The 20,833-nt window shown below is 47.0% G+C and overlaps 2 non-coding genes across 2 annotated transcripts; both read right to left on the bottom strand.

Moving 5' to 3' along the window:
- Positions 1 to 3,072: 3,072 nt before the first annotated feature.
- On the bottom strand, positions 3,073 to 3,145 carry trnav-cac (transfer RNA valine (anticodon CAC)). Its single transcript has one exon. It is a non-coding gene; the product is annotated as a tRNA-Val (tRNA).
- Positions 3,146 to 11,840: 8,695 nt separating this feature from the next.
- On the bottom strand, positions 11,841 to 11,913 carry trnav-cac (transfer RNA valine (anticodon CAC)). The gene has a single exon. It is a non-coding gene; the product is annotated as a tRNA-Val (tRNA).
- Between the last annotated feature and the right edge of the window lie 8,920 nt (positions 11,914 to 20,833).

Here is a 20,833-nt window from a genome sequence, read left to right as displayed (position 1 = left end):
ATTCCAGATCTTCTCACGAAAATGTCTAGCCTTGGTACGTTGCAGCATTTTGCTGATGGTGATGTATGGGAAGCCTTTGTGGAGAGGCTTGTCCATTTCTTCACAGCAAACGACCCGGCCACACTGGCTGATAAGTACAGAGCTATCCTGCGAACCAGTTGTGGGCCCACGGTCTGTGGCCTCGTCAGGGACTTGCTGGCACCAATGAAGACAACGACCAAGGCGTACGAGGAGCTTGTAATACTGATCCAAGAACAACTCAAGCCCAAAGAGAGCATCCTCACAGCCAGACAGCGGTTTTATACACACCGACGGCCCGAAGGTGAGGAGATCACGAAATATGCTGCAGACCTCAGGAGGCATTCGGCACCGTTGAATTTTGGTGCCCACCTCACTGAAGCACTGCGGGATATCTTTGTCATCGGAATCGGCAACGAGGGCCTTCTTCATAAGCTACTGTAAGCAGATACCAAAGTCACACTGCAGAAGGCCATCTCCATGAGCCAAGCATTCATGACCTCGACCTGTGGCTCTAGGCAGATGACTCATCCTCATGACTCAAACCCGGCAAGTACTGTGCACAGAGTGGAGCCTTTTAGAGGCTGGACTCTAGAACGTGAACCTTCTCAGGGGAGAGAGAACATGCCCCCGAGTCCCTTAACTCAATGTCCATGGTCAGATCAGCCATGACGTTATTGAATGGCAGAGCAGGATCGAGGGGCCGAATGGCCGACTCCTTTTCCTATTTCTTTTGTTCTTTTGTTAATCATTTAAGGAGCTTGAATCATTGATGAAGTTTTCTCCCCTATCTGACATTACACACTCTGTATTTCGGAGACTGGTTTAAAATGTTCAGTGCTCATGCGACAAGGAACCTGGGGCGAATTTTGTTCAATTTATTTCACAGCAAAAGTAGTCTCCAAAATAATGTTTCTACACGGGTTCAAACAGGGGACATTTCACGTGTGGTTCTCCAAAGTGGTGGAGGTTGTGCTCGAGTTTAAAATGGTGCATTCGATCCACTTTGAAAATGCATCTACTACTACGAGGTACATTTTGCCCATGAATGGGCCCGCATAATCTATGTGCACCCGCGACCACGGTTTGGTAGGCCAGGGCCAGGGGCTCAGTGGAGCCTCCCTGGGGGCATTGCTGAGCTGGGCACAAATAGTGCACCTTCGGATGCAGAGCTCCAAGTCCGCGTCAATACCACGCCACCAGACATGGGATCTGGCTATGGCCTTCATGAGATTGATCCCCGGGTGCTCGCGGTGGAGCTACCGGACAAATGCCTCTCTGCCTCGCAGAGGCATGACTACTCGGCTGCCCCACATCAGGCAGTCTGCTTGTAGTGATAGCTCATGCATGCTCCTGTGAAAGGGTTTTAATTGCTCGGGGCAGGCATCACGAGCCTCTGCACAGTCACCGGTTAGGACACATCTTTTTTAGAAGGATAACGTGGGGTTGCTGGCCGTCCAGGCTCTGATTTGGTGAGCTGTTTGGAGTGAACCTGTGGACTCAAAGGCATTGATTGCCATGACTATCTCACAGTCCTGTTCGTCAGACCTTTCCGTGGTCGCCAGGGGTAGCATGCTGAGCGCGTCTGCACAGTTGTCTGTGCCTGGTCTGTGCCTTATGGTATAGTCGTAGGACGCCAGCATGATTGCCCACCGTTGAATTCGCGCCGAGGCGTTGCCGTTTATTGCCTTACAGAAACTTCTGGTACAACAGCCCCAACAGAGGGGAGCTGACCAGTGAGCTCCCTCTGTGCTGATCGGTAATGTGTTGGCTCACCTTAAACAACTTCTGTCCCACACTGAGGGCCCAAGTTTCGGGTGGAGTTGCTCCTAGTTTTTTGGAGCAACTAGTTTACTTTGGAGAATGTTAGAAATTGCAATTCTCGGATATTAGTTGGCTCCAGTTCTACTGAGTTAGTTGAGGTTGGCTTCAGGTAAGGTATTTTTTTTCAAAAAGGGGCGTGTCCAGCCACTCAGGCCTGTTTTGCAAGTTTCGGCAGTGAAAACTTAATACAAACTAACGTCGGCTGGAGCAAGTGCCCACTTTTGTAAGTTCAGAACAACCTTACCTAGAGGTAAGCTCAGTGCAGGCACAGCCAGATAGGGGGTGGCAATTAAACACAAAAAGGACTGAAGCATTAAACACATCACTTAAAATGTCCAAAAACCTCTTTTGATGATATCTTGCCTTATATCTGCTGAATGAGGATAGTTGCTTCTCTTTTTATAAATAAACAAGTGTAACCTCACGGCTGAGGCAGGCACATTCCGGCTGCTTTCAGATGAGCTGTGAGGCATTATTTAAGGGTACGACGGCCCTGTAGCCCCCCACACCAGGATATCCTCTCCCCCGCGGTTTTCCTCAGCTTCTGCTCGTTGTACGGGGAGCTTTGGCCCGGGTCCGAGGTAGCTCGTATCCCAGGGATGGACAATAACCCTCTGAGCTCTGGAACTGGGAAGAGCGAATAACTAATGAGTTGTTTGTGGGTTTGAAATGCGGCTCAGATCTGCTGGTATTAACCGAGGCAGGGACTGTGAGACATTGCATTGTGTTCAGGTTTAATCACAGCAATATCCGCAGTCAGGAGCTGAAACGGACGAAGAGCTGAAAAAACACAAGACAAAAGCTTAAGAAATGTCAGCAATTGTGGTAAACTCTTTAATGTGTCTCCTGCTGGTTCAGTGGTGCGGCGCTCACAGAGGGAGCACGGATTCAGAAAGTAACTATTTCATTCAAAATCTTTAAAATAATGACATGCAACGAATTAAACTGTGTGTCGGGGGATGGGGATGGGTGAAGATTATTTGTGTTATTCCCCATTCATTAACCGACAGCGTTGTTTTGTAGAATTGTTACTGAGGGTCAGTGGAAACTTCAATAACTGAACTTTAATCATTCAAGGATATTGAATCATTGATGAAGTTTTCTCCCTTTTCTGACTTTACACATTCTGCATTTAGGAGACTGGTTTAAAATGTTCAGTGCTCATACGACAAGGAACCTGGGGCGACTTTTGTTCAATTTATTTCACAGCAAAAATAGTCTCCAAAATAATGTTTCTGCCCGGGCTCGAACCGGCGACCTTTCGCGTGTGAGGCAAACGTGATAACCGCTACACTACAGAAACACTGCGGTTTAGGTAATCTCAGGAATATAACCAGAGCTTTAACCTACACAGCTGGCCGATACTTCAGGAGTTTGTTTTACGAGAATAGAATGACGCTGCTATATTTAGGAAGGCTGTGAGTGTGGCAGGAATTGATCTCGTGTTTCCCAGACTTTACACATAGGAATAGGAGATGGCCATTTAGCAGCGCGTGGTTAGGATCTGGAATGCACGGCTTGAAAGGGCGGTGGAGGAAGACTCAACCTTATCTTTCAGACGGGAGTTGTATAAGTGTCTGAAGGAAAAACAATTGCAGGGCTACGGGGGAAGGGCGGGGGAGTGGGACTCTCTGAGAGTCGGCACGGGCTCGATTGGCCGAATGGCCTTCCGTGCTCTAACCATTCCATGATTAGATAAGTTAGTGGCACATTTCATAGTGTGGGTGGGAGCACAACATTGCAAAGGGACATGGATTGAGTCGGCAAAACTAGAGGCATCTGATTCAGGAGATTCGCGGGGTGCGGAAATTCAGGTGTTTATTGACTTTGAAAGGAACATTTTTGCTTTGTGCCGTTTCGGACATTTAAATATTTGTGAAAGGAATTTTTTGCAGAAAGGGATGCAGCATTTAACCTTCTGCCTTAAAACTTCTTTCAGGATGTCAGCTCACATTTCGTTTCGATGTTATTCTTCCAGAATTGCTATTTTCTTTGGTGTTTCACAATAACCGGACCCTTGCTCTAAAGTCAGTCTCACTGTTTCCCCAGTCTCCTGTTGATGTTATCTGCAATGAACATTTTGACCCAGACCCCGAAAGCATAGTGTGTAAAATGGTTTATGGTTTCAGAGTTCACTTGCAGAGTACAGAAGAAATGATTCAATTATGGAGTTCCTTCAGTTAGCATTTCTTTAATTGTGCAAAAGAAGATTGTGGGTTAATTAATGATTATTTTCCATGAAAGCAACATAAAACTAAAAGAAATGCAATCGCCCAACATGGGGCTCAAACCCAGGACTTTGCAATTAAAAGTCTCATGTTCTACCGACTGAGCACGCCAGGCTTCTGGCTAATGCTAGATTTTATCGCTCATTGCAGCCAGGCGCCTGTTGGCCACCCGCAGCCTGGATACAGTAACGTCCCAACAGCTCATTGACTGTCGGAGTGGGACTGTGCGGTGCTTCAGAAGACAGGTCGAAAAAGCAAATTCACTGATTCCGTCCCATGTGCTCCTCCGAACAAGAATAGCAACACACTAAACATGCTTCAATAATGGTTACACCTGAGCTCCACAGTTGTGCAGTAGTTGACTCGTTGGTCTAGGGGTGTGATTCTCGCTTTGAAGTTGTTACTTGAAATTTGCGAGAGGTCCCGGGTTCAAATCCTGGACGAGCCCTCAATTTACCCACGAATTTTGAACTTGCATCGAATTTTTGCAAAGAAGGACTTGCATTTCGACAGCACCTTTCAGGAACTCATGACGCCCCAAAGCGCTTTACAGCCGTTGAGTTATGTTTGAAGTGTTGGAGTGTGGGGAAAGATGTGCCCGAAACAACCCACACGAACTGCAACTCTTTGCGAAGGAGTTCGGTGCAGAGAATCAGGTTTCTCAGCGAATTGGCCTTTCTATGAATGAGTTCTGCTTGTACCTGCATTCAAGCTTGAAACAGCAACTGGGTTTCATCTCACGGGAGCAGCGTGTAGCGGATAGTGAGTAGGTGACCAGGTTGATGTGCGCCGCTTTCAATCTTTGAAATTTCACCAAACAAAGATACGGTGAATCCAACTGTCCCTGTCAAGCGACAGATTGAAGGGATCGGTGCTCCAAACAGAGCTGGAACACGCGCAGTGCAGTAATATGGTCCGCAACATTAAATTTCAGAGTTATTAAACAGACAATAATAAAACATACACTTAACAACAGTACTTACACCCAAACCTTGCGAATGTTCGCCGAAGAACTCAAACACATTACAGTTCCCAGCTCGGTGTACAAATTGATCAAAAATTAATCAGATTCTAAACTATCTGTTCCAAATGCCACATTTTATATCTTTTCCTTACCCCTGCTACGTGACAATTTAATTTTTAATAGTATTACCTAACACAAGTGCCCAACTTTTGATGGAAGGTCATTAACCTGAAACGTTAACTCTGTTTTTCTCTCCGCAGATGCTGCCTGACCTGCTCAGTGTTTCCAGCTTTAATCTTTTTATTCTCCAAACTTATAATCAGAAAACCACTTCCCTTGTCATCTAACTACACTCCTTCCTGATATGTAGCCTTGTCCTACAAACCAGGCTCCTTTCGGATGATTCAGGCATTCATTGGAATTATAACTTCTGAACGATAACAATTATGTGACTTATGTAACTATGTAATACTTGCCACCAGACGACGCGACTGTTGGAGTCCTAATGGTCACCTGCCCACACGTGGAGGGCCAGTATAAAAGGTCTGCTGCCATGTTGATCAGGCACTCTGGAGTTGTAATAAAGCAGACTAAGGTCACAGTAAGTTTAGCTCATAGTACTCAGCCTCGGGGAGTTCTTCTCTACACAACAATTGGCGACGAGTAACAGAATACGAACCTTCACACAACCATGGCTGCCGTTGGAATATTAGAGAGATCCGTAGAGGGTGATTGGGAAGCCTTCGTCGAGCAGCTCGACCAGTACTTTGTGGCCAACGAGCTGGAAGGAGACACTAACGCTGCCCAGCAAAGGGTGGTTCTCCTCAGCGTCTGTGGGCCTAAAATATACAGCCTCATCAAGATTCTGCTCACACCGACAAAACCAACGGAGAAGGAATATTCAGAGTTGTGCACACTGGTTTGGGACTACCTCAAGCCGAAGGAGAGTATCCTCATGGCCAGATATCGTTTTTACACGCACCATCGCTCCGGGGACCAGGATCTAGCGGATTATGTCACCGACCTGAGACACCTCGCGGGACCTTGCTGCGTTGGGGAAAATGCTGTGGGAGTTTTACGTGCTGGGCATCAGCCACGAGGTCATTCTTTGAAAGCTGTTGTCTGTTGAAAAACGAGACCTGAGCAGGGCCATCGGGATCGCCCAGGCATGCATGGCCACGGACGATAACACCAAACAGATATCTTCTCAACATCGAAGCTCACCGGCAAGTACTGTGCATAAAATGATGTCGCTAGCCGGCCGAACTGCATATGGCAGGGTCGATACGTTTGTGGGTGCAAGAATTGTGATGAATCAGAGTGCGCCATCGGGGTAAATTTGAATCTATTAGCACCGTGTTGGTGCTGCGGGGGTAATCCTCGGGCCCATCAATGTCGATTCAAGCACTACGTGTGCAAAGGCTGCACAACGATGGGGTAACTCCAGTGAATGTGCAAACGTGCTGTGACATACCACGTGGCTGAGGATGATCGATACGGCAAGAGAACCCAAGGAACAAGGACACCCAGGTGCAGGTGGGGATTTAGCATTTTATCAGGGACGCTTTGAAGGTGTGCCCGAAACGTTTCCTTTGGCCACCTGTGGCTCGCTTACCGTGTCGGAGTCCTGAGTAGAGCGCTTGCTTAGGGAGTCTCATGTTGGGCATGTGGACAATGTGGCCCGCCCAGCGGAGCTTGTCGAGTGTGGTTAGTGCTTTATAGCTGGTGATGTTGGCCTGAGCAAGAGCACTGATGTTGGTGCGTCTGTCCTCCCAGGGGATTTGCAGTATCTTGCGTAGACAGCCCTGGTGGTATTTGTCCAGTGATTTGAGATGTCTGCTGTATATAGTCCATGTCTCGGAGCCATACCGCGGTGCAGGTATCACCACCGCCCTGTAGACCATAAGCCTGATGGCAGATTTGAGGTCCTGGTCTTCAAACACTCTCCTCCTCAGGTGATCGAAGGCTGTGCTGGCACACTGGAGGCGGTGTTGGACCACGTCATCGATGTCTGCCATTGCTGATAGTAGTTTCCCGAGGCGTGGAAAAGGTTTCCGAGGCGTGGAAAAGGCACTGACAGCCTTCCGAAATATAGCACCCTTATTCTATTCTATTAAAACAAGCTCCTGAATTCTCGGCTAGCTGTGTAGGTTAGAGCTGTGGTTTTATCCTCAGATAGATTCGACCACAGTGTTTCTGTAGTGTAGTAGTTATCACATTCGCCTCACACACGAAAGGTCCCCGGCCCGAAACCGGGCGGAAAGATCTTGAAAACTTGAATATGGGCCGAATACCTGACTCCTGTTCCTAACTCTTACGTTCTTCTGATCTCTTGACCTTTCACAGAAGAACAAACTCTCCTCTGAACATGCATGAGAAAGCTCCAGAAAATATTTCCCCCCGAGGTGCTTTCGCGTGTGAGGCGAACGTGTTAACCATTAAACTCCGGAAACATCTCTACTTTCAGCACCAGATTACCAAAATTAAACCCAATGAGATCGGGATAAAAGTTCCTCACATGCTCAGAGCAAAATATATGATTGATGGTCGACAGAAGAATGAACAAACTTCAGCACCAGGTAAGACGGAAATGTTCAGCGAGCAGGTGGACTGCTGAATCGCACTTTTAAGGAGTTGGTGGAGACAAAACAAATGCGTTTCGCTTAATGATTAAATGGGACATGAACCCACATTTCCAGAGGAGGACAGTGACGTGAACAGAACACCTTACACCGCTCGGCCATCCTGACTATTCAGTGCTGTGTGTGGCCACCTGCAGGTTGATTTTGTACTTTTGTGTCCTGTCACATGAAACAAACGAGGGCAGCAGGCGTATCTCTGCCTGACACCGGGGAAACAGTGAGACAGACCTTGGAGCAAGGGTTTGGTCATTTCGACACAGCAAAGGAAATATTAATTCTGGAAGAACAATATCCAAAAGAACAATGACCAGTGAGCTCCCTCTGTGCTGACTGGGAATGTGTTGGCTCACCTTAAACAACTTCTGTCCCACACTGAAAGTTCTCAATCCTTCTCCTCCGCTGCCCTTTACAGAAATGTCACCAATCACCCAGCCACCGTGTTCACTTCCTCACAGTTTGGCCACAGAGGCTCCTACCATCTCCCCGCGATCAGCGAACTCACCGAGTTTACAAAATTATACCTCGAACACGTGCCTGGCAAAGGGCTGGAGAAGCCAGATAGTCTGTAAGGTCGGTCGATCACAGAAAGTATTGGTATTCATGGTGATTACAGCAATTATTAATCGTCTCACAGACCTCAATTATTTTTATGCGATGAATTGATCGAGGAATGAAACCAGGTTAGTGCGCTGGATCTTAACCCCTTGACCACCAGGGAACAGTTATGATACATGTCGATATAGTTATATATATTTATATATGAACCTGAATGTCAAAGGCTACCTACCTGGACCTCGTGGTGCCCACGGTAGTGTGTCTAACTGTGAGTGAGAGAAACGGTTCCACAGTGACACCTGTCATGTGTCCTACATGGTTATTGCTTGTACTATTGCAAGTTGTGCACCAGAGGTAACTGCAGTGGGAGGCTTGTAGCTTACCTGTTCAGGTGTGCCTGGCCTGGAATAAAAGGCAAGCCATCAGGTGTGATCCTCACTCTGTGGTTATCAATAAAGGACGAAGGTCACTACAGTTCAAGCACTACACATTGTCTCGTGGAGTCATTATCAGAGCATCTGAAGGTATAACAATTGGCGACGCGATTACGGACCTTCACACGAAAATGGCTAACCTTGGTACGTTGCAGCAGTTCGCCGATGGTGATGATTGGGAAGCCTTTGTGGAGAGGCTTGTCCATTTCTACACAGCAAACTATCTGGCAGGTGACAACACGGTCACACTGGCTGATAAGTGCAGAGCTATCCTGCTAACCAGTTGTGGGCCCACCGTCTACAGCCTCGTTCGGGACTTGCTGGCACCAGCGAAGACAATGACCAAGATGTACGAGGAGCTTGTAACACTGATCCAAGAACAACTCAAGCCCAAAGAGAGCATCCTCACAACCAGACAGCGGTTTTATGCACACCGACGGCCCGAAGACCAGGAGATCACGAAATATGCTGCAGACCTCAGGAGGCATTCGGCACCGTGGGATTTTGGTGACCACCTCACCGAAGCACTGCGGGATATCTTTGTCATCGGAATCGGCCACGAGGGCCTTCTTCATAAGCTACTGTCAGGAGATACCACAGTCACACTGCAGAAGGCCATCTCCGTGAGCCAAGCATTCATGACCTCGACCTATGGCTCTCGGCGGATGACTCATCCTCAGGACTCAAACCCGGCAAGTACTGTGCACAGAGTGGTGCCTTTTAGAGGCTGGAATGTAGAACGTGAACCTTCTCAGGGGAGAGAGAAAATGCCCCCGAGTCCCTTAACTCAATGTCCATGGTCAGATCAGCCATGATCTATTGAATGGCAGAGCAGGATCGAGGGGCCGAATGGCCGACTCCTGTTCCTATTTATTCTGTTCTTTTGTTAATCATTTAAGGAGCTTGAATTATTGATGAAGTTTTCTACGCAATCTGACATTACACACTCTGTATTTCGGAGACTGGTTTAAAATTTTCAGTGCTCATGCAACAAGGAACCTGGGGCGAATTTTGTTCAATTTATTTCACAGCAAATGTAGTCTTAAAATAATGTTTGTACACCGGTTCAAACCGGGGACATTTCACGTGTGGTTCTCCAAGTGGTGGAGGTTGTGCTCGAGTTTAAAATGGTGCATTCGATCCACTTTGAAAATGCATCTACAACTACGAGGAACATTTTGCCCATGAATGGGCCCGCATAGTCTACGTGCACCCGCGACCACGGTTTGGGAGGCCAGGGCCAGGGGCTCAGTGGAGCCTCCCTGGGGGCATTGCTGAGCTGGGCACAAATAGTGCACCTTAGGACGCAGAGCTCCAGGTCCGCGTCAATACCAGGCCACCAGACGTGGGATCTGGCTATGGCCTTCATGAGAACAATCCCCGGGTGCTCGCGGTGGAGCTGCCAGACAAATGCCTCTCTGCCTCGCAGAGGCATGACTACTCGACTGCCCCACATTAGCCAGTCTGCTTGAAGTGATAGTTCATGCATGCTCCTGTGAAAGGGTTTTAATTCCTCAGGGCAGGCATCACGAGCCTCTGCCCAGTCACCGGTTAGGACACATCTTTTTACTAAGGATAACTTGGGGTTGCTGGCCGTCCAGGCTCTGATTTGGTGAGCTGTTATGGGCGAACCTGTGGACTCAAAGGCATTGATTGCCATGACTATCTCACAGTCCTGTTCGTCAGACCCTTCCGTGGTGGACAGGGTAGCATGCTGAGCGCGTCGGAACAGTTGTCTGTGCCTGGTCTTTGCCTTATGGTATAGTCGTAGGACGCCAGCATGAGTGCCCACCGTTGAATTTGCGCCGAGGCCTTGCCGTTTATTGCCTTACAGAAACTTCGGTACAACAGCCCCAACAGAGGGGAGCTGACCAGTGAGCTCTCTCTGTGCTGATCGGGAATGTGTTGGCTCACCTTAAACAACTTCTGTCCCACACTGAGGGCCCAAGTTTCGGGTGGAGTTGCTCCTAGTTTTTTGGAGCAACTAGTTTACTTTGGAGAATGTTAGAAATTGCAATTCTCGGATATTAGTTTGCTCCAGTTCAACTGAGTTCGTTGAGGTTGGCTTCAGGTAAGGTATTTTTTTTCAAAAGGGCGTGTGTCCAGCCACTCAAGCCTGTTTTGCAAGATTCGACAGTGAAAACTTACTACAAATTAACTCCACTTTTGTAAGTTCAGAACAAACTTACCTGGAGGTAAGCTCAGTGCAGGCACAGCCAGAGAGGGGGTGGGAATTAAACACAAAAAGTACTGAAGCATTAAACACATCACTTAAAATGTCCAAAAACCTCTTTTGATGATATCTTGCCTTATATTTGCTGAAAGAGGATAGTTGCTTCTCTTTTTATAAATAAACAAGTGTTACCTCACGGCTGAGGCAGGCACATTCAGGCTGCTTTCAGATGAGCTGTGAGAGATTATTTAAGAGTCCGAGGGTCCTGTAGCCCCACACAATAGGATATCCTCTCCCCCGGAGTTTTCCTCAGCGTGTGCTCGGTGTACGGGGAGCTTTGGCCTGGGTCTGAGGTAGCTTGCATCACAGGGATGGACAATAACCCTCTGAGCTCTGGAACTGGGAAGAGCGAATAACTAATGAGTTGTTTGTGGGTTTGAAATGCGGCTTAGATCTGCTGGTATTAACCGAGGCAGGGACTGTGAGACATTGCATTGTGTTCAGGTTTAATCACAGCAATATCCGCAGTCAGGAGCTGAAAAGGACGAATAGCTGAAAAAACACAAGAAAAAAGCTAAAGAAATTTCAGCAATTGTGGTCAACTATTTAATGTGTTTCCTGCTCGTTTAGTGGTGCGGCGCTCACAGAGGGATCCCGGAATCAGAAAGTAACTATTTCATTCAAAATCTTTAAAAGAATGACATGCAACGAATTAAACTCTGTGTCGTGGGATGGGGATGGGTGAAGATTATTTGTTTTTTTCCCCATTCATCAACCGACAGCGTTGTTTTGTAGAATCGTTACTGAGGGACAGTGGAAACTTCAATAACTGAACTTTAATTATTTAAGGATTTTGAATCATTGATGAAGTTTTCTCCCCTATCTGACTTTACACACTCTGTATTTAGGAGACTGGTTTAAAATGTTCCGTGCTCATGCGACAAGGAACCTGGGGCGAATTTTGTTCAATTTATTTCACAGCAAAAATAGTCTCCAAAATGATGTTTCTGCCCGGGCTTGAACCGGGTACTTTTCGCGTGTGAGGCGAACGTGATAACCGCTACACTACAGAAACGCTGCGGTTCAAGTAATCTCAGGAATATAACCAGAGCATTAACCTACACAGCTGGCCGATACTTCAGGAGCTGGTTTTACGAGAATAGAATGACGGTGCTGTATTTAGCCAGGCTGTTAGTGTGGCAGGAATTGATCTCATGTTTCCAAGACTTTACAGATAGGAACAGGAGATGGCCATTTAGCAGCGAGTGGTTATGATCTGGAATGCACGGCTTGAAAGGGCGGTGGAGGAAGAATCAATCTTATCTTTCAGACGGGAGTTGGATAAGTGTCTGAAGGAAAACAATTGCAGGGCGACTGGGGCAGGGCGGGGGAGTGGGACTCTCTGAGAGTCGGCACGGGCTCGATTGGCCGAATGGCCTTCCGTGCTGTAACCATTCCATGATTCGATAAGTTAGTGGCACGTTTCACAGTGTGGGTGGGAGCACAACATTGCAAAGGGACATGGATTGAGTCGGCAAAACTAGAGGCATCTGATTCAGGAGATTCGCGGGGTGCGGAAATTCAGGTGTTTATTGACTTTGAAAGGAACATTTTTGCTTTGTACCGTTTCGGACATTGAAATATTTGTGAAAGGAATTTTGTGAATGAATGTGCAAACGTGCTGTGACATACCACGTGGCTGAGGATGATCGATACGGCAAGAGAACCCAAGGAACAAGGACTCCCAGGTGCAGGTGGGGATGTAGCATTTTATCAGGGAGGCTTTGAGGGTGTGCCCGAAACGTTTCCTTTGGCAACCTGTGGCTCGCTTACCATGTCGGAGTCCTGAGTAGAGCGCTTGCTTAGGGAGTCTCATGTTGGGCATGTGGACAATGTGGCCCGCCCAGCGGAGCTTGTCGAGTGTGGTCAGTGCTTCAATGCTGGTGATGTTGGCCTGAGCGAGAACACTAATGTTGGTGCGTCTGTCCTCCCAGGGGATTTGCAGGATCTTGCGTAGACAGCCCTGGTGGTATTTGTCCAGTGATTTGAGATGTCTGCTGTATATAGTCCATGTCTCGGAGCCATATCGCGGTGCAGGTAACACCACCGCCCTCTAGACCATAAGCCTGATGCCAGATTTGAGGTCCTGGTCTTCAAACACTCTCCTCCTCAGGTGATCGAAGGCTGTGCTGGCACACTGGAGGCGGTGTTGGACCTCGTCATCGATGTCAGCCATTGCTGATAGTAGGTTCCCGAGGCGTGGAAAAGGCACTTACAGCCTTCCTAAATATAGCACCCTTATTCTATTCTCTTCAAACAAGCTCCTGAATTCTCGGCTAGCTGTGTAGGTTAGAGCTGTGGTTTTATCCTCAGATAGATTCGATCACAGTGTTTCCGTATTGTAGTAGTTATCACATTCCCCTCACACACGAAAGGTCCCCGTTCCGAAACCGGGCGGAAAGATCTTGAAAACTTGAATATGGGCCGAATACCTGACTCCTGTTCCTAACTCTTACGTTCTTCTGATCTCTTGACCTTTCACAGAAGAACAAACTCTCCTCTGAACATGCATGAGAAAGCTCCAGAAAATATTTCCCCCCGAGGTGCTTTCGCGTGTGAGGCGAACGTGTTAACCGTTACACTGCGGAAACATCTCCACTTTCAGCACCAGATTACCAAAGTTAAACCGAATGAGATCGGGATAAAAGTTCCTCACATGCTCAGAGCAAAATATATGATTGATGGTCGACAGAATAATGAACAAACTTCTGCACCAGGTCAGACGGAAATGTTAAGCGAGCAGGTGGACAGCTGAATCGCACATTTAAGGAGTTGGTGGTGACAAAACAAATTGGTTTCGCTTAATGATTAAATGGGACATGAACCCACATCACCAGAGGAGAATAGTGACATGAATACAGCACCATGCACCGCTCGGCCACCCTGACTATTCAGTGCTGTGTGTGGCCACCTGCAGGTTGATTTTGAACTATTGTGTCCTTTCACATGAAATAAACGAGGGCAGCAGGCGTATCTCTGCCTGACACCGGGGAAACAGTGAGACAGACCTTGGAGCAAGGGTTTGGTTATTTCGACACAGCAAAGGAAATATTAATTCTGGAAGGACAATATCCAAAAGAACAATGACCAGTGAGCTCCCTCTGTGCTGAGTGGGAATGTGTTGGCTCAACTTAAACAACTTCTGTCCCACACTGAAAGTTCTCAATCCTTCTCCTCCGCTGACCTTTACAGAAATGTAACCAATCACCCAGCCACCGTGTTCACTTCCTCACAATGGGGCCACAGAGTCTCCTACCATCTCCCCGCAATCAGCGAACTCACCCTGTTTACAAAATTATACCTCGAACACGTGCCTGGCAAAGGGCAGGAGAAGCCAGTTCGTCTGTAAGGTCGGTCAATCACAGAATGTATTGGTATTCATGGTGATTACAGCAATTATTAATCGTCTCACAGACCTCAATTATTTTTATGCGATGAATTGATCGAGGATTGAAACCAGGTTAGCGCACAGGATCTTAACCCCTTGACCACCAGGGAACAGTTATGATACATGTCGATATATTTATATATATTTATATATGAACCTGAATGTCAATGGCTACCTACCTAGACCTCGTGGTGCCCACGGTAGTGTGTCTAACTTTGAGTGAGAGAAACGGTTCCACAGTGACACCTGTCATGTGTCCTACATGGTTATTGCTTGTACTATTGCAAGTTGTGCACCAGAGGGCACTGCAGTGGGAGGCTTGTAGCTTACCTGTTCAGGTGTGCCTGGCCTCGTATAAAAGGCAAGGCATCAGGTGTGATGCTCACTCTGTGGTTATCAATAAAGGACGAAGGTCACTACAGTTCAAGCACTACACATTGTCTCGTGGAGTCATTATCAGAGCATCTGAAGGTGTAGCAATTGGCGACGCGATTACGGCCCTTCACACGAAAATGGCTAAACTTGGTACGTTGCAGCAGTTCGCCGATGGTGATGATTGGGAAGCCTTTGTGGAGTGGCTTGTCCATTTCTTCATAGCAAACTATCTGGCAGGTGACAACCCGGTCACACTGGCTGATAAGTGCAGAGCTATCGTGCTAACCAGTTGTGGGCCCACCTTCTACGGCCTCGTCAGGGACTTGCTGGCACCAGCGAAGACAATGACCAAGATGTACGAGGAACTTGTAACACTGATCCAAGAACAACTCAAGCCCAAGGAGAGCCTCTTCACAGCCAGACAGCGGTTTTATACACACCGACGGCCCGAAGGCCAGGAGATATAAATATGCTGCAGACCTCAGGAGGCTGGCGGCACCGTGGGATTTTGGTGACCACCTCACCGAAGCACTGCGGGATATCTTTGTCATCGGAATCGGCCACGAGGGCCTTCTTCATAAGCTACTGTCAGCGGATACCAAAGTCACACTGCAGAAGGCCATATCCGTGAGCCAAGCATTCATGACCTCGACCTGTGGCTCTCGGCGGATGACTCATCCTCAGGACTCAAACCCGGCAAGTACTGTGCACAGAGTGGTGCCTTTTAGAGGCTGGACTGTAGAAAGTGAACCTTCTTAGGGGAGAGAGAACAGGCCCCCGAGTCCCTTAACTCAGAATCCATGGTCAGATCAGCCATGATCTTATTGAATGGCAGAGCAGGATCAAGAGGCCGAATGGCCGACTCCTGTTCGTATTTCTTCTGTTCTTATGTCAATCATTTAAAGAGCTTAATCATTGATGAAGTTTTCTCCCCTATCTGACTTTATCCACTCTGTGTGTAGGAGACTGGTTTAAAATATTCACTGCTCATGCGACAAGGAACCTTGGGCGACTTTTGTTCAATTTATTTACAACAAAATAGGTTCCAAAATAATGTTTCCACTTGGGCTTGAACCAGGGACTTTTCGCGTGTGAGGCAAGTGTGATAACCGCTACACTACAGAAACGGAGTGGTTAAAGTAATCTTAGGAATATAATCAGAGCTTTAACCTACACAGCGGGCCGATACTTCAGCAGCAGTTTTCCGAGAATAGAATGACGATGTTGGAGTGGATTTTCAGACAAAGCAAAGCATGATGGGGTAAGCCACCACGAAATGAACTTTGTACCAAGAAGCCTATCTGCTGTCCCTGATATGAACTCTGCAGCAACAAGTGACTCCTGGCCAGGTGCAGGCCACTGTTTCATCGAAAGCTTTGCAACAGAATAACTAACCACAAAAGAAGATAAAGAGGAAGGGCCCGCAAACTCGCACCATGCTATCAGGTTTTACTAGGACTAAAAAGTTGAATGTAAATTAATTGCGTTGCCATATGGATCGATTGGTTGTTTGTCAATTAATTTAAATGATTGTATTCCGGCCCCTGTAAACTGCTTAGAACCCTGCGGCACAAGGCACTGGGGGAGATCGCTGGATCTCAACTCTTCTCCCAGAGCTCTGTTAGCGATAAAGTTGTTTCTCTTACCTTACCAGAGTCTATGTGAATTTATTTTCACCAACAGTGGATGCAGAGAGGATGTTTCCACCGATGGGGGAGTATGGAACTAGGGGCATGATCTTAGAATAAGGGGCCGCCCATTTCAAACTGAGATGAGGAGGAATGTCTTCTCTCAGAGGGCTGTACATCTGTGGAATTCACTGTTCCAGAGAGCTGTGGAAGCTGGGAAATTGAATATATTTAGGACAGAAATAGACAGTTTCTTAAACAATAAGGGGTTAAGGGGTTATGGGCAGCGGGCGGGGAAGTGGATCTGAGTCCATGATCGGATCAGCCATGATCTTATTAAATGGTGGAGCAGGCTCGAGGGGCCGTATGGCCGACTCTTGCTCCTATTTCTTACGTTCCTTTGACTAATACACATCAACATCCTGGGCGTCAACATTGACATTGTAGATGTGGGCAAGTCTGGCGAGCTCAGTCTGTAAAGCATGAGATTTTTAATTTTAAGGTCATGTGTTCGAGCCCCACCTTGCGTGAATTATTTTCCTTAAACTTTTATGTTACTTTCACGCGAATTAACCCACACATTCAAAAAGTAGTTAGATTTGTCCCTTATGTCTAAAAGGATCAAGGGGTATGGAGAGAAAGCAGGAAAGGGGTACTGAGGGAATGATTAGCTATGATCATAGTGAATGGTGGTGCAGGCTCGAAGGGCCGAATGGCCTACTACTGCACCTATTTTCTATGTTTCTATGTTTCCCCTTGTGAGGGAATCTAGAACTTGGGGGCACAGTTTCAAAATAAGGGGTCATAAGAACATAAGAAGTCGGAGCAGGATTAGGCCACATGGTCCCTCGATCCTGCTCCACCGTGCAATACGATCATAACCCCTTATTCCCTGAAGGTTTAAGGGTCGCCCATTTAAAACGGAGATGAGGAGGAATTTCTTCTCTCAGAGGGTGGTGAATCTTTGGAGCTCTCTGCCCCAGAGAGCTGTGGAGGCTGCGTCATTGAATATATTTCAGGTGGAGATGGACAGATCTTTGGACGAGGCCATATCGATTGAATTGGAGAACAGAAAAGGTGCAATCACACGACTGGGAATGTACGGGACACCCCCGAACATCCACAGGGAGATAAAGGGTCTGGTTATTGTGATTCAGCAAGGAAACTATCGATCCTGGAGGACAAATACTCTGTTCCAAAGGAAACGGACCCAGCCTCTCCAATTGATCAGTTAATTAATGATGTTTTCGCGTGAAAGCAACAGAAAAGTTCAACAAAACTTATTCGCCCAACCCTGTACCCACGACCCTGAGATTAAAAGTCTCAAGCTTTACCGACTGAGCCCGCCTGGCTGGGCAAATGTGGCATCCTTGACGTCTGTCAAATATTGTGGGTGGATTAATGATGATTGAAATCATGATTAAGTATCTCACAAACTTGAATTATGGAGTTCATTCAGTTAGCATTTCTTTAATTGTGCAAAAGAAGATTGTGGGTTAATTAATGATGTTTTTCCATGAAAGCTGCATTAAATTAAAACAAATGCAATCCCCTGACGTGGGGCTCGGACCCACAACCCTGAGATTAAAAGTATCATACTCTACCGACTGAGCTAGCCGGGCTTCCGCCCAACGCAGGTTTTTATCGCCGATTGCAGCCAGGCGCCTTTTGGCTCCGCCCCAGATGTTGAAACTTGCTGTTGAAACTTGTGCAGTGTTTATCACGTTTGCTTTACACGCAAAAGGTCCCTGGTTCAATCCCGGGCACAAACTTTATGTTTAAACTTTCTGTGGATGAACAATCGGAGGCGAGTTTAGTCTCCCGGAAAATGCTGCCTGACCTGCTGAGATTTCCACCATTTGCTGTTTTTATTTGCTATTTATTCTCCTGGCAAAAGGGCTCCCTTATTTATTAATTGCTCTTTATTTCACTTCAATAAATGGATAACATTGACTGAGAGAAAACGGATCCACCGGGGACCTTCTGCGTGTGAGGCCAACGTGATATCCGCTACACTGCAGCCCATCAAAGGGCGAGAAACCACTGAATATAAAGGATGAGCTGACAAATCTCAGGGGCAGTGCAGTCTGGTCAACGTCACACCCTCCTTTCTTATTCAGCAGAGGCATGAACGGGAGTCAGACGCCACAAAGTTTCATTAAAGACACAAATACAAGTAACACTTGCAAATCTTTTCAGTGTAAAATTCTTTCACTTTATTTGAAATCCTATTCCTTTGAATCTGCAAATACGCACGGTGGGATATTATCTTCACTACTGATTATATTTTGTGTGCACGATAGGAAAAACCGGTGCTGATAAATTTGATAATAAATTTGCCCCAGATCCCTGAAGACTTTGAACCAGAAAGCTAAAATACAGTGAGTAAAATGGGATATGGTTTTCGAGTTAAGATGCAAAGCACAGGACAAATGATTGAAGTATGTTCTGTTCCTGCGTAAGCATTTGTTTGATTGTGCAACAGAAGGTGAGGGGTTAATTATTGATGGTTTCCCGTGAAAGCAAGAGAATAGTTGAAGAAGAAATCATACGGTGCCTTTCAGCTGAGCGCTGCCTGTGATACCTGGTGGGAATGGGAGGGTATTTTAAAGCCCCTTGTATGCAGAACCTTCATATAGTAAAATATCTCCAGCTCACTGTGTAGGTCTCATGGTGCAACGGTAGTGTGTCTGAATCCAGATCCGAAGGTTGTGTGTTCACATCACTTCGGGGTCACTGTTCTCTTGGATATTTTTCTTCCAGAATTATTATTTCCTTGGCTGTTTGGCAATAACCAGACCCTTGCTCCAAGGTCTGTCTAACTGTTTCCCCGGTGTCAGGCAGAGATACGATTTCTGCCCTCATTTATTTCATGTGACAGGACACAAAAGTTCAAAATCAACCTGCAGGTGGCCATAGGCAGCACTGAATATTCAGGATGGCCGAGCGGTGTAAGGTGCTGTGTTCAGGTCACTGTTTCCTCTGGAAATGTCGGATTATGTCCCACTTCTGACATTTCTTATACTTAATCATTAAGCGGAATCCATTTGTTTTGTCAGCACCAACTTCTTAAAAGTACAATTCAGCAGTCCACCTGCTCGCTTAACATTTCCGTCTGACCTGGTACTGAAGTGTGTTCATTCTTTTGTAGACCGGCAATCATATGTTTTGCCCTGAGCATGTGAGGAACTTTTATCCCGATCTCATTGGGTTTAATTTTGGTAATCTGGTGCTAAAGGTGGAGATGTTTCTGCAGTGTAATGGTTAGCACGTTCGCCTCACAAACGAAAGCACCTCGGGGGAAAATATTTTCTGGAGCTTTCTCATGCATGTTCAGAGGAGAGTTTGTTCTCCTGTGAAAGGTCAAGAGACCATACGAACGTAAGCGTTAGGAACCGGAGTCAGCCAATCGTCTCATTTTCAAGTTTTCAAGATTTATCCGCCTGGTTTCGGACCGGGGACCTTTCGTGTGTCAGGCGAATGTGATATCTACTTCACTGCGGAAACACTGTGATAGAATCTATCTGAGGATAAAACCACAGCTCTAACCTACACAGCTAGCCGAGAATTCAGGAACTTGTTTTAAGAGAATAGAATGACGGTGCTATATTTAGGAAGGCTGTAAGTGTGGCCTTCGACAGCGTGGACAATTTTCCATGCCGCGGGAACCTACTATCAGCAAGGGCAGACATCGATGACGAGGTCCAACACTGCCTCCAGTGTGACAGCACAGCCTTCGATCACCTGAGGAGGAGTGTGTTTGAAGACCAGGACGTCAAATCTGACACCAGGCTTATGGTGTGCAGGACGGTGGTGATACCTGCCCTGCAGTATGTCTCCGAGACATAGATTATATACAGCAAACATCTCAAATCACTGGAGAAATACCACCAGTGCTGTCTCCGCAAGATCCTGCAAATCCCCTGGGAGGACAGACGCACCAACATCAGTGTTCTCGCTCAGGCCAATATCCCCAGCACTGAAGCACTGACCCCACTCGACCAGCTCCGCTGGGCGGGCCACATTGTCCACATGCCCGACACGAGACTCCCTAAGCAAGCGCTCTACTCAAAATTCCGACACGGTCAGCGAGCCCCAGGTGAGCAGTGTAATTTATTTCACACTTCTGCATATAACTGTACCTTACCATGCTATACATGACTGTAACTAGATATGACCTGTAACCACAAGCATACTTTTCCACCAGGGATGCACTTGCACCAGACACTGCATACCTGTTCCACACAGGTATATAAAGGCAGGTCTCAGGCAAGTGTGGCACTCAAGAGCTGTGAAATAAAGGTGCAGGTCCAGAGTGACCTTGACTTCAGCATGTGCCTCGTGTAAGTCTGTACTGCAGGGTCAGGACTTTAAAGTGGCGACGAGTTACGGGATCACAGAATCCACAGAATGGCTACCAACGGCTCAGATGAGAAATATAATGCTGGAGACAATTGGGAGGACTTTATAGAAAAGCTCCAGCAAAGCTTTGTAACCAAAGACTGGTTAGGCGACGATAAGGCAGACAAGAGAAGAGCCCATCT

The sequence above is a fragment of the Pristiophorus japonicus genome, unplaced genomic scaffold (assembly GCF_044704955.1).
Source record: "Pristiophorus japonicus isolate sPriJap1 unplaced genomic scaffold, sPriJap1.hap1 HAP1_SCAFFOLD_79, whole genome shotgun sequence".
Lineage (NCBI taxonomy): Eukaryota > Metazoa > Chordata > Chondrichthyes > Pristiophoridae > Pristiophorus > Pristiophorus japonicus.
Note: the sequence above shows the minus strand (reverse complement) of the source record. Positions and strands in the feature narration are given on the sequence as shown.